This window comes from Carassius carassius, chromosome 41, assembly GCF_963082965.1.
Source record: "Carassius carassius chromosome 41, fCarCar2.1, whole genome shotgun sequence".
Classification (NCBI taxonomy): Eukaryota; Metazoa; Chordata; class Actinopteri; order Cypriniformes; family Cyprinidae; genus Carassius; species Carassius carassius.
Genome location: NC_081795.1, coordinates 23,910,979 through 23,924,316, shown reverse-complemented (window position 1 = coordinate 23,924,316; position 13,338 = coordinate 23,910,979).

Here is a 13,338-nt window from a genome sequence, read left to right as displayed (position 1 = left end):
CAGTCTAATTAATGCTGATGTCAGATACATTCGTTTTACCACCAATATATGGAGCGCTGATGTGAGCCCAATATCTATGCTCAGTCTGATGGCCCAGTATATTGATGCCGATTTCGAACTACAGAAAGTTCTCTTACATGCACAAGAATTCTCTGGTTCATATACAGCATCTGCCCTTGTCATGGCTTTTGACGAAATGCTTATGAACCTGAAACATTTCCAAAAGCAAAGTGCATGTAATGGGGCGTGATAATGTCGCCAGAGGTGGGTAATCCAGCGGCCAAAGAGTAAAAGTCCTGCCATATTTTTGCTCCACCCATGAACTCAGCAGCCAATTTTATCAGAGGAGGAAACAATGAATTCCTTCCAAGTCACAAACTAGTCTTGAGTCAAATCCTCAAAGAGTTAAAGTTAATGAGATAATTAAGTGATTAATTAAATGAAGATTGTGCATTAGTGATGAACACCTGCTGTTAACAATGAACATCACTGAAGAAAAGAGAAACACAAGAACTACAACTGACTTTAAGCACAGCCTTGGATGAAATCAACTGTAAGAAAAAAAAACTGTGCCACCATAATTGTGGTGAGTATTTGCTTCAGTGGAGGTCTTGAGCCTTTAAGCAGTTTCTAAGCATTTGTGTTATTGTTTTACAGCAAACATTTATGCAACGCTGATACAAATCTTAATCTAGCCGCTAACTTATGCTTTTGATGACTGTATGATCTTGATTTAAATTTCTTGATTATAGTTTTTAATAAAAGTATTTGTGGCTTACTGGTTAGAGAGGACTGCTGTTTGTTCACTGCTCTGTTTGTGCACTTTGGATGGGTTAAGTGCAGAGTACGAATTCTAAGTTTGGGTCGCCATACTTAACTGTATGTCACTTACAAAAAAAAGAGAGAAATCACATTACCTAAATGACACCATAATGCTTCAATATTAAGGAATAAATATAAAAAATTAGGCATTTAGCCATGACCATTTATCATATGATCCTCAACAGTGGTGAAAATAATTATAAGAAAAGAAAAGAAAAAAAATATTTGAGATATAATTAATCCAGCTCATTGTGACTTTATGTTGTTCATATATCACTCATCTATCTTCTCCATAACACCACATACAGAGCTACAGAGAGAGTTCTGACACAACAAGTCAAGGGTCAAGAACACAACTAATTCAAACACTGATCTCCATGATGGTGGCATAATTTTAACCAATAAAACATTAACATCTGATCCTCTGTAGTGCTCAATGACAGCAGGTGTTAATCATTAACGCGCAATCATCATTTAATTAGTCACTTAATTATCTCATTAACTATAACTCTTTGAGGACTTGGGATTTGACTCAGTACTAGTTTGTGACTTGGAATGAATGACTTTTCTTCCTCCTCTGGTGAAATCAGCTGCTGACTTTATGGGTGGAACAAAAATAGGGCAGGACTTTTACTCTTTGGCCCCTGGATTACCCACCTCTGAATGTCACAAACATGTGTAAAGCAATGCTCACCTACCTAACCTGCCTTGTATGGCCCACACTCTTCAACTGGCCGTAAATGAAGGGTTGCTCTCACAGCACCGTGTAACTGACATCATAGTGTCTGGAAGAAAAATAGTTGGCCATTTCAAACATTCGCCGCTCGCATACTCCTGACTTCAGAATGTGCAGGCACAGCTGGGCCAGCCAAAGAAAAGGCTACAACAAGATGTTCCACCTCGATGGGACAGCACATATTATATGCTGTCAAGTATAATGGAGCAGAAGCATGCTTTGGGGGCATATGCTGCAAACTACGAATTACCTGCAAGCCTCAGCTCGTACCAATGGGGTCTATTCGAGAACATATTGACTCTTCTTGCACCATTTGAGGAGCTTACAAAAGAGATCAGTTGTTCCACTGCGACTGCAGCAGATGTCATCCCCTCAATCGTTGCACTGAAACGTCTCCAAAAAAACCCCGCTGAAACGGATCATACCGTTAAAACCCTCAAATCCACTCTTTTAGAAACGGTTGAGAAAAGAGTCAGCAATGTTGAAATGGAGCCCTTGTACTGTCTGGCTACGCTACTCGATCCGAGGTAACAAAACAGGAGAACTGAGAGAAGCGACGAGATACGCTGAGGGGAATGAACTGTGCACAGAGGCGCCAGGAGAAAAAATACCACGCAGAGCAAGCTTACTGTTGGCAATGCACGATGAGATATTGGAAGAAAATTCTGAAGTGGTTAAGTATATGGGTAACCGTACAGCACTGGAAATGCAGAGCTACCTGTCTGAGATACAGATACCAAGAAGCGAACAGCCGTTGGTGTACTGGCGCACAAATAAGAGCCACTTTCATGTCCTCGCTGAAGTTGCGCGAGTGTACCTGTCCACACCCTGCACAAGTGTAGACAGTGAACGTTTGTTCAGCTCAGCTTCACATGTGCTGGATGAGAAACGAAACAGACTAACTTGTGGCAAAGCTGAAATGCTTCTTTTTGTAAAGAAGAACTCGCATGCACTTTTGAAAAGCCAGAAGTAAACGTCAGTTCTTTAGGCTATAGGATGAATATTTATTTATTTTACCTTAAAATTACATTGACTTAATTTGATTTAAAACGCACCTGCTGTAGCATCTTTGTTTTACTTGATGCAATAAAACTTAATTTGATTTAACATTCTGGAATAAGTTATTTATATAGCCTACTTTGGTTTTATTTAGTTTCACTGGTAAAGACATTTTTTCTTTACACTGAATTTAAAAACAAAAATTTTAGTTTGGAGTGTTGAATGTGTTTTGATTCTGTTGTTTGGATTGTGGAACTATGCAGTTGTTGCCTTTAAAATTACATGGTTACAGTTAATGTTTTCATTTAAGGTTTCAATCCAATCAAACAACAAAAACGAAATATTTTTGTCAGTACGCCTATGTTTGTATTGAATGCTTACTGCGAAGTTACTGCTGTTAATTCAAATGGTTACAGTTATTGTTTTCAATAGCCAAAACCCAGTTCAGCCTGTTAAATACCAAAATATTCTTGTTTATGTATACTTTCATTTTTTCTTTTTTTTTGCTTGATAAAAAAATAATAATTCAGAAATCGTTATCGGCCAGTTTGCTTGTAAAACATCAGTATCGGAATCGGCCATGAAAAATCATGATCATGCATCCATAATATAAATATACAGGATTTAAAGTACTGATCATCATAATGGTGACGTCAAAGAAAACTATTATTTTCAAAAAAAAACATCAACATCTCTGTTAATCTCATTAAGAACTTTTTTACATTTATGACAGAGATAAATTTTATAATAAGTGAAGTTGGTAATACTATTTTTGGAGTATTTCCGTTAGAGTTTGACACCAAGCAGAGGTTGGGTTTTCACTTTCAACCAACATCTGACTTCTGAGCAATGTCAGTCCACATCTAGTGTGATGGGAAGCTTTATTAGAATGTTAGAGAATAATGTAACAATGTTATCAATAGACATTTTTAGAATGGTTTTAGAGAATGTTATCCTACCTTTTAGCAGAACATTCTGGGAACTAAAATAAAACTAGCTGCTGAAAACATTCCTAGAATATTATAAAATTCTAGGTGGGCAAGGACTCGGCATTTAAAGCTTTCCTGGCATTTTAAAAAAATTGTGGGCCTCGTGAAAATTTGTTTGCATATATGCTAAAGTATATAGTTATTATTTCTTTAATGTATAATTATTTATGTTCATTTACTTAGAAACACTAAATTCTACATACAAGGACATGAACAGCTCAGGGCAGAATGTCCCTACACAGCAAAATCCCCAGTGGTAATTTAAGTGTGGACTCTGAATATATAAACACTGAAGCAGTGTTAAAAGTAACACTGAAGCAGAGTTGAAGTTAATGAGAAAATTAAGAAGTTAATTGAGTTATGATTGACCATTATTGAAGACACCTGATGTTAACAAGCAGACTCACCAAACAAGAAAATCACAATTTGTGTGTCACCATTATAGTGGTCAGTGTTTGTTTTAGTTGGGATCTTGAACCTTCAGTTATTTACTTTAGACTTTGTGGGGCTGTGGTAACAGAATTATAACATACAGACCAAAGGCAATCGTGTGTGCTATTGATTGTGGTTTGAGCTAATTGTCATGGAGTGACCTGAATGTGTGAGTTCAGGTTTCTTTAATGTATGCATAAATTAAGTGGAAAAAAGAGATAGCAATCCATCATTTTTGGCATAATATGACATGCTTTTAAAAGTTAGTTCTACATAAAGAAAAAAATCTTTAGTTTAGACACACAGACATCAAGAATCAGAATTATGAGCTGAACTGTCTTTTTAACTTTTTATTCTAACTATATTTTATTTTTGCTGTTTTTATGTGAATTTTTAGTATCTAAATAAAAAAAATAAAATCAGAATCACTTGCAAGAGATGGCTACAAAATGTATAAATAATGCAGACGCTTTCATTGTGGAATCAAAGCTGTTACAATCAATAATGGAAGTTTTATTTAGAGAAAACACTGTAAATTAGTTCAGTAACTCAGGTCAAACAACAATTACATTAAAACATAATCATCACAACTCGATGACTTCTGCTCTTGGCTTGCCAAACAAATTTTAAAAGTAAAAAGCCACAAGCCAAGAACACAACTAAAGCAAACACTGACCACTATAATGGTGACATACAAATTGTGATTTTCTCGTTTGGTGAGTCTGCTTGTTAACATCAGGTGTCTTCAATAATGGTCAATCATAACTCAATTAACTTCTTAATTATCTCATTAACTTCAACTCCGCTTCAGTGTTACTTTTAACACTGCTTCAGCGTTTATATGAATCCAAATTAACACTGGGGATTTTGCTGTGTACTGTTATATAATTATTACGCTAATCACGGATGCATTTCTTTCTTGCCAATAGCTGCCATTGTGTTTCCACATAACTTCAGAGCATCTGGCAGTGGATCGCATTATGAAGGAGAAATATTATGTTTTCGACTTTGAGTTAATCAGCAGCTTTGATAAAAGTATTAATGGGCTCTGAAAGATTTTGTTGTGCTTTAAATAAAATGCACCATATGGTGTACTTAATCTTAAAACTATTCTTAAAAAAATGGTAAATAGTAACATATATCAAGTGTTTCTTTAATTATGGAAAGTCAATGAAAAACTGTCATCCAGATGGGGTCTTAGAGCTGGGGTAGCAGAACTCCTTATAGCCTTCTCACCAGGAGGAAAAGGGCATACTTTCACTGCTGCTGTTTGATCCAATCACAGTGCTTGCCTCATTATAACCATCTTGTAACCATCATTATAACCTCATTATGGCCATCAGTAAGAGTGTTTGAGCAGAGGGAATACTGTGACCATTGCTCATTGCAAAAGATAGCAGTGTTTTTGTCTGTTGACTGCTGTGTCAGAATCCTCTAGAGAATCATTAAAATCATGAGGACAGGCTGCATTAGGGTTGTATTTAAGTACAGCTCTTATAAACTTAGTCTGTATAAGGTTATGTTCTATTTTTAATCTCAATTTGGCTTTTAAATACTATACATATTCAATCCATATTGTTGTGATAGAGTCAATCAATGGCTTGTTTCTTTTCATACACATTCCTGGTTACAATCAAGCTATTGCTCAATCTAATTCCACTTCAATTATGTAACTGTTCTGGCTTGCTTAATTTATTAATGATCAATTGCCACAATCAGTTAACAGGACAAAGAAGCTCAGGAAGAGGGAAGAGGAGATGACTTTCTCTCCCCTAAAGGACCATTATTTCCTTTCCATGTCATTGCATATGCAATACACACACACACACACACACACACACACACACACACACACACACACACAAAAATCATACTTCAGATATAGACACCATTACCTTACCTTACGTTACAAACAAGATGTCATCATTTCACTGTATGTATATGGGTCCAGTTGAAGCTCACTTGATACATAAACATGAAAATCACTGAACCTGGTCACAAAGCATTTAAATATACAGTTCATGGCCTTGGTTTCACACTACAAATGCTACAGAATATCATCTGCAAATCTACCAGTCCTTTTTCAAAAATATATACGCATCAATGCACTGCCATCTGTTGGTTGAAGTTTGAAAATACCTCTTATTTAAAGGAATAGAACCCTCAAAAATGGTGTAGCAAAGGTTTTCAAAGGGTTAGTTCCCCTAAAAATGAAAATTCTGTCATTAATTACTCACCCTCATGGTATTCCAAACCCGTAAGACCTGTTCATCTCCAGAACATAAATTAAGATATTTTTATGAAATCTGAGAACTTTCTGATCCTTCATAAACAGCAACATAACTGAAACATGTTGTGGTCCAGAAACATAGCGAGAACATCAGCAAAATAGTGAGATATAAATCACAGAATTTTCATTTTTGGGTGAATTATCTCTTTAAGCTCTTTGCTATACAAATGTACACTACCAATCAAAAGTTTGGAGTCAGTAGAAAATTTTTTTTTTCTTTTTAGAAGATTCCTGTGGTTACCAAAGCTACTTTTATTTGATCAAAATACATTAAAACAACAATATTGTGAAATATTTCAATAACAATTTAAAATTGCTATTTCTGTTTTAATATGTCTTATGATGCAAAGCTGTATTTTCAGCATTCATTACTCCAGTCTTCAGTGTCACATTATCCTTCAGAAATCATTCTAATATGCTGATTTACTGCTCAAGAAACTTATGGTCACAGCTGAAAATGTTTGTGATGACTAACAATGGTTCCTAACAAAGAATGAAAACAGTCTCTCTCTCTCTCTCTCTCTCTCTCTCTCTCTCTCTCTTCAGGATTCCTTGATGAACAGAATAGAAACAATATAATTTATTTGAAACAGAAATCTTTTGTAAAATTATAGATGTCTTTTTTGTCACTTTTGATCAGTTCAATGCATCTTTGTGAAAAAAAAAAAAAAAAATTCCAACAACTGTCAACAACTTAAACTATTCCAACTATCTGCCAACCTCCAAAAAGCACCATAAAATCAATATATACAAGTCTCATGAATTCACACTAAAGCTTCGTGTGAGGAACAGACTGAAATTAATTATTCACTAAAAAAACTCCACCACAGCTCTAACATGAAATGTGACACCTATGAAGCAAGATTCATTAAATATGATGTGGAATAACACACAAATAAGGACTACTTTAATTGTGCTTTAGTTGTTGACTCTGGGGTAGGGGGTGGGAAAGAAAAAAACTGTATGATTCTTTAAAAACTCTGCCACAGAAAATGTCAGCAAACTGGTTTTGTCCAAATGTGAGTAAATATTGACAGAATTTTAATTTTGGTGTGGAAAGTACCTATAACTCAGAAACTAAGAGCTTTCGTGTCATGATATTTCAGTTTTTGGTTATTTTATGATGAGAATGAAAACAGGCTACACACACAGAACTTTTTGCTACCAAGCAAATGCAGAAACACCATCTCCCATGCCAGTCACAAAACCATATTAATTCTCTGCTTCAAAAGGTGAATTTCAGCAGTGACAAATGTGTTCACAAGATTTTGGCCTCAAGGACACACATCCATAGAGGACAGGATGTGTAATTGAATTTAGCGTGCATCCTTTTGCTGCCTGTTCACTCAGTGCCACTGCAATGATCAAAACACCAATAAATCACAGCTGTTTCCAAAAGCCTGACAGAATATAAATCATGTTTGCAAAAATGGAGTATTTACAGAAAGCTGCTCCAGAATTACAAAATTTGAAAAAAAGATTTTATCAGTTTATAGTATTTTTATAGTATTTAGTATAGTATTGTAGTATTTTCTAATTTGTAGTACAATTAATTTTAGAATAACCAACTAAGAGTCTTCCTCATTTTATATTGATGTTCGATAATGTTTTTTTGCTTTGTCCCGAAATGCAACCACAAGTCTTTGGATGGAAGATGCCAGTTTATTGCTTTCCTACCGATGTAACACAGCAGAAACTCTAGGTTTGTACCATAAGGTAAACTGATATTACAATTATTCCATGTGAACACCACTGTGATGAGAGGGACGGGGCCAAGAGCCGAGGGAACGGAGTGAGGCAGGTGGATACGCGACACCTGCGCCACTCACTTTTTTTGGTTTGTGAAACCCGCCAACCGCCACTTTACCCAATTATATTTTGGCATTTTCACGTGTTTTTTAAGCCTTGGCACCTGCCAATTTAAAAGATTCAAAAGAGTTTAAAGCAAGTTTAAAGCAAACGACAGACACAGTGGGGGTGACGTCAGGCCTCGGAGAGGCTTTTATTAACAGAAAATAAAACAAAAGCGGGAATGAAAGTGGCCAAAAGGGGGGGGGGGGGGGGAGTGTCCAAAACAAACAGGGAATCGGTGTACTCATTGTGCTGTGCTGTGGGGTTCGTGTGGGTCGGGCAGTGTTCATGGAGGAAGGGTCCAAGTAAGGGACGGAGTCCGGCGGCCACACTCGCTCCCCTCTTCGGTCCGGGGCGCGAGGGGCGGCGGATTCTTCTAGCGGCTTAATCCTCCTCGCTGGCAACGGCACTGGCAGGAGATAGACGGCCCGGCATCCTGGCCCGACGGCCGTGTAGACGGATGTGCGGGAGTCCCTCAACGCACCCTTCCTGGACCCATGAGGACACCAGTGTGCATGCATGGGGAAGAGACCGGTCCCCCGAGGAGAGGCGCGTTGGACTTTTAAACAGCGGCGGTAATGAGGCTCCATTTCCTTCAGGTGTGTGCCCCATCACAGCCGTCAGCCCTGGCTCATCCAGCGCCCCTCCTCTCTCACACACCCACTCCTGTCGGGAGCCTTAGGATGGGGTGCCGATGATAATCAGCGGGGAGGCAGCTGACTCTTCACAAATTATATATAAATAAATAAAGACCACTACACTAGCTTGCTCTATATTTTTTCCTATTCTATATGTTTTCTTTTTATTTATTGTATTATTTAAAAGCTCTTGCTACATGTACTGCATTTAAGCTATCTGAGACTTGTTATAGCACTTCTATATCGTTGCTCTTTTGTTGTTTTTGATTGCTTCCATTGTCCTCATTTGTAAGTCGCTTTGGATAAAAGCGTCTGCTAAACGATTAAATGTAAATGTAATCCCCATCCACTTGATTAGCTATACAGGTGTATCTCCATAAATTAGAATGTTATGGAAAAGTTCATTTTTTTTAGTAATTCAACTCAAATTGTGAAACTCATGTATAAATTAAATTCAATGCACACAGACTGAAGTAGTTTAAGTCTTTGGTTCTTTTAATTGTGAGGATTTAGGCTCACATTTAACAAAAACCTACCAAATCACAATTTCAACAAATTAGAATACTTCATAAGACCAATAATAATAATAATAATAATAAAAAAACATTTTTAGTGAATTGTTGGCCTTATCAAAGTATGTTCATTTATTGTACGTGTACTCAAGACTTGGTAGGTGCTCCTTTTGCTTTAATTACTGCCTCAGTTTGGCGTGGCATGGAGGAGATCAGTTTGTGGCACTGCTGAGGTGGTCTGGAAGCCCAGGTTTCTTTGACAGTGGCCTTCAGCTCATCTGCACCCACATAGCAACATTGTGTCGGCCCAGATCCGGCCCACATCTGGCACCCGTGGAAAGATGATCTGGCCCACATGCAGCATGGAATGATGGCCCTTGGGCAGACCGCTCCTGTTTGCCAGATTTGAGCCATAAGCAGGCCATAGCAATGCCATATGTCAGCCAAGAGTAAAGAAATTAACCAGAACTGGACCTTATCACTCACAGAAATATTTCACCCAAAATTTAAGATTTATGTAATTTTATTACATGACAAATTCCCATTTATATTTTTTTCATAATTTCTACCAATAATAATATTGGTACCAATAATAATCTACCAAATAAACTTTTTACAATTTATTTTCATTAGGATAATAAAACCTATTTATTTTAAATGCATAATCCTCAGGTTTATGTAATTAGTTTATGTAAAGTGTAATTATTCTTAATTAATAATAAAAAGTGTATTTATTTAAAATACATAAAGTTTATTGTATAAATTGCATAATAATTAAGAGAACTAAATCAGGATAATTAAAAAAGTTAAATAACATTTATTTGAATCATGTTTAATGTATGCTTATATACTAAACCAAATTAAACAATGCATAACATTTATGCAATTGTTTCCCCATCTTATAAAAAAATAGAATTAGACAAACACAAAAACAACTCTATTAGGTTATTTGTGAACTTACCCACTGTGCAAAGTTACGTCCAGTGGACGTCTTTTTATGTCTTTGCAGACGTTGAAAAGACGTCCACTGAGGAGCCAGAATGAAAGTTTTTATGACGTCTTTTTTCGACGTCTTCTGTACGTCCGATTTAGACGTCCACAGAACCTCCTTACAAGGTTAAAAACTAGTTCAAAAGTGGTCAGCGGAAATATTTCAACATCATTTAAGGTCCATTTAGACATCATTTATACTGTTTCTGGACCAAATCAACAGTCTCAGGATGCATTCGATTTAGACTTGTGTTATTTCAATGTAATTTCCAGACACTATGTTTGTCCTAAAATCAAGAAGATAAAATAATCTTCCTGCTGGAAAATGAAATCAGAATCTTCTAAAAGCTGGTCAGCAGAAGGAAGCATGAAGTGCTCCAAAATTTCTTGGTAAACGGGTGCAGTGACTTTGGTTTCCAAAAAACACAATGGACCAACACCAGCAGATGTTATTGCACCCCAAATCATCACAGACTGTGGAAACTTAAAGGGTAACTAAACCCCTGGTCATAGCCTGACTCCACCCACTGACAATATTTGAAAAATCCTGAAAAGTGGGCAGATCACAGAGGAGATAGGACGAACCTAGGGCGGGGCCGAGCGAGTGCAGCGTGAACCTGAGACCCGCAGTGATGGATTGATTGACAGCTGCTGTCAGAGTCGCTAAAATGGAGAGTGACTGTAATGACACAAGTAGCTTTGCAACAGAGCGATCATTTGAAGTAGAGGATGTTGAGGTGTTCATATCAATTCGAGCAACTGGCTCAAACTGTGGTCCCGCACCGCGTCGCTTTTCAGCGCAAGCTGTGTGGAGAAGGCCATTTCCACCTCCATTTCGTTGGAGTAGCAATTCCGTGTAAAATGCAGTTTGCACACTCCAGCTCTAGGCGGGAACTCGCGGTCTTCCAGGCCAAGTGCATGCAACCACTGGTGCCTAACTTTAAAGTCTGATGGTAAACTATGCAGTCCAGCAGTGCTGTCACAACCAGCAACACACCTACGTACCATCCTGACCACTGTACTAAATACAGATAAATATACGCTAACTTGAAGATGTAAATAACTATATAATTGCTTTGCTAAATAGATGCTATAATAGTCTATCCTGGTCATTTTCAATACTCGCAATTCCAACTCCTGACTCACTACAGTGATTTTGACGGAACAAGATGGTTTTATACTGCCAAGGGCGTGGTAGCTCGTACCAAGGGGCGTGGTGAGCTGGAAACTGCTTACGTCACCTGCCACCGCTTAGGTCACTTGCCACCACAACATCAAGTAGGAAAAATCAACTTGCAGTAGCCACCGTTCAACCTGAAGAGGGCAGCACTCAGACGTTTTTACACCATATATTGTAGAATTAAAACACTTTATACTCAAATGTCAAAAAAGTTACTCGAATCAATGAACAGCACTAATAAAGCCCCATTCTTATAGATCATTAACTAAAAAAAGTTGGTTTAGGGTTTAGTTACTCTTTAACAAAGGACTTCAAGCAAATTGGGCTATGAGCTTTTCCACCCTTCCTCCAGACTCTAGGACCTTGGTTTCCAAATGAAATACAAAACTTGCTCTCATCTGAAAAGAGGACATTGGACCACTGGGTAACAACATTTCTTCTTCTCCTTAGACCGGGTAAGACGCCTCAGGAGTGGCTTAACAAGAGGAATACGACAACTGTATCCAAATTCCTTGACACTTCTGTGTCTGGTGGCTCTTGATGCCTTGACCCCACTCTCTAAAATTCTTGAATCGATTTCGCTTGACAATGCTCATAAGGCTGCGGTTCTCACAGTTGGTTGTGCATCTTTTTTTTCCCCACACTTTTTCCTTTCACTCAACTTTCTGTTAACATGCTTGGATACAGCACTCTGTGAACAGCCAGCTTCTTTGGCAATGAATGTTTGTGGCTTACCCTCCTTGAGAAGGGTGTCAATGATTGTCTTCTGGACAACTGTTAGAAGAGCAGTCTTCGCCATGATTGTGTAGCCTAGTGAACCAAACTGAAAGACCACTTTGAAGGCTCAGGAAACCTTTGCAGGTGTTTTGAACTGATTAGTTGATTGGCATGTCACCATATCTAATTTGTTGAGTGAATTGGTGGGTTTTTCTTAAATGTGAGCCAAATCATCACAATTAAAAGAACCAAAGATTTAAATAACTTCAGTCTGTGTGGATTGAATTTAATTAATACCCGAGTTTCACAATTGGAGAAATGAACTATTTCACGACATTCTAATTCATTGAGAAGCACCTGTACATCATTAAATTAAGATAAACAAGGTTCTACACCAGAAACAAACTATCTATAATGCTTACAAAAATAGGCTACATCCTAAAATATAATTAGAAGTACAATATTCATGTGTGGAAAAAGAGTGAATATGCTCTGACTAATAACACTTACACATGTGGAAGAAAATGTATGGAATTCAGTGTTTAAGGCGTTAGTTCACCCAAAAATGAAATTTAGCCCATAAATTAGTCACTAACCCTCGAGTCATCTTAGGTGTATATGACTTTCTTCTTTCAGACAAAAAATATTTGCATAACGCCGCCTAAATGTTCATGCAAAGAAAGAAGGCGTAACTTTAGGGGAAGTCGTGGCCTAATGGTTAGAGAGTCGGACTCCCAATCGAAAGGTTGTGAGTTTGAGTCCCGGGCCGGCAGGAATTGTGGGTGGGGGGAGTGCATGTACAGTTCTCTCTCCACCTTCAATACCATGACTTAGGTGCCCTTGAGCAAGGCATCGAACCCCCAACTGCTCCCCGGGTGCCGCAGCATAAATGGCTGCCCACTGCTCCGGGTGTGTGCTCACAGTGTGTGTGTGTTCACTGCTCTGTGTGTGTGCATTTCGGATGGGTTAAATGCAGAGCACAAATTCTGAGTATGGGTCACCATACTTGGCTGAATGTCACTTCACTTTTATTCTCTCTTTTGACGCCAGCGCCATGTTGAGGAGAGGCTGTGCTTTGTTGTGAAAGCGAAGCTACTTTGTTTGGCCCTACAAAGGAGGACACAACTAGAAATCAGTGGTTACGTTTTATTTACAACACAGTTCTGGAACATTTCAACCTAA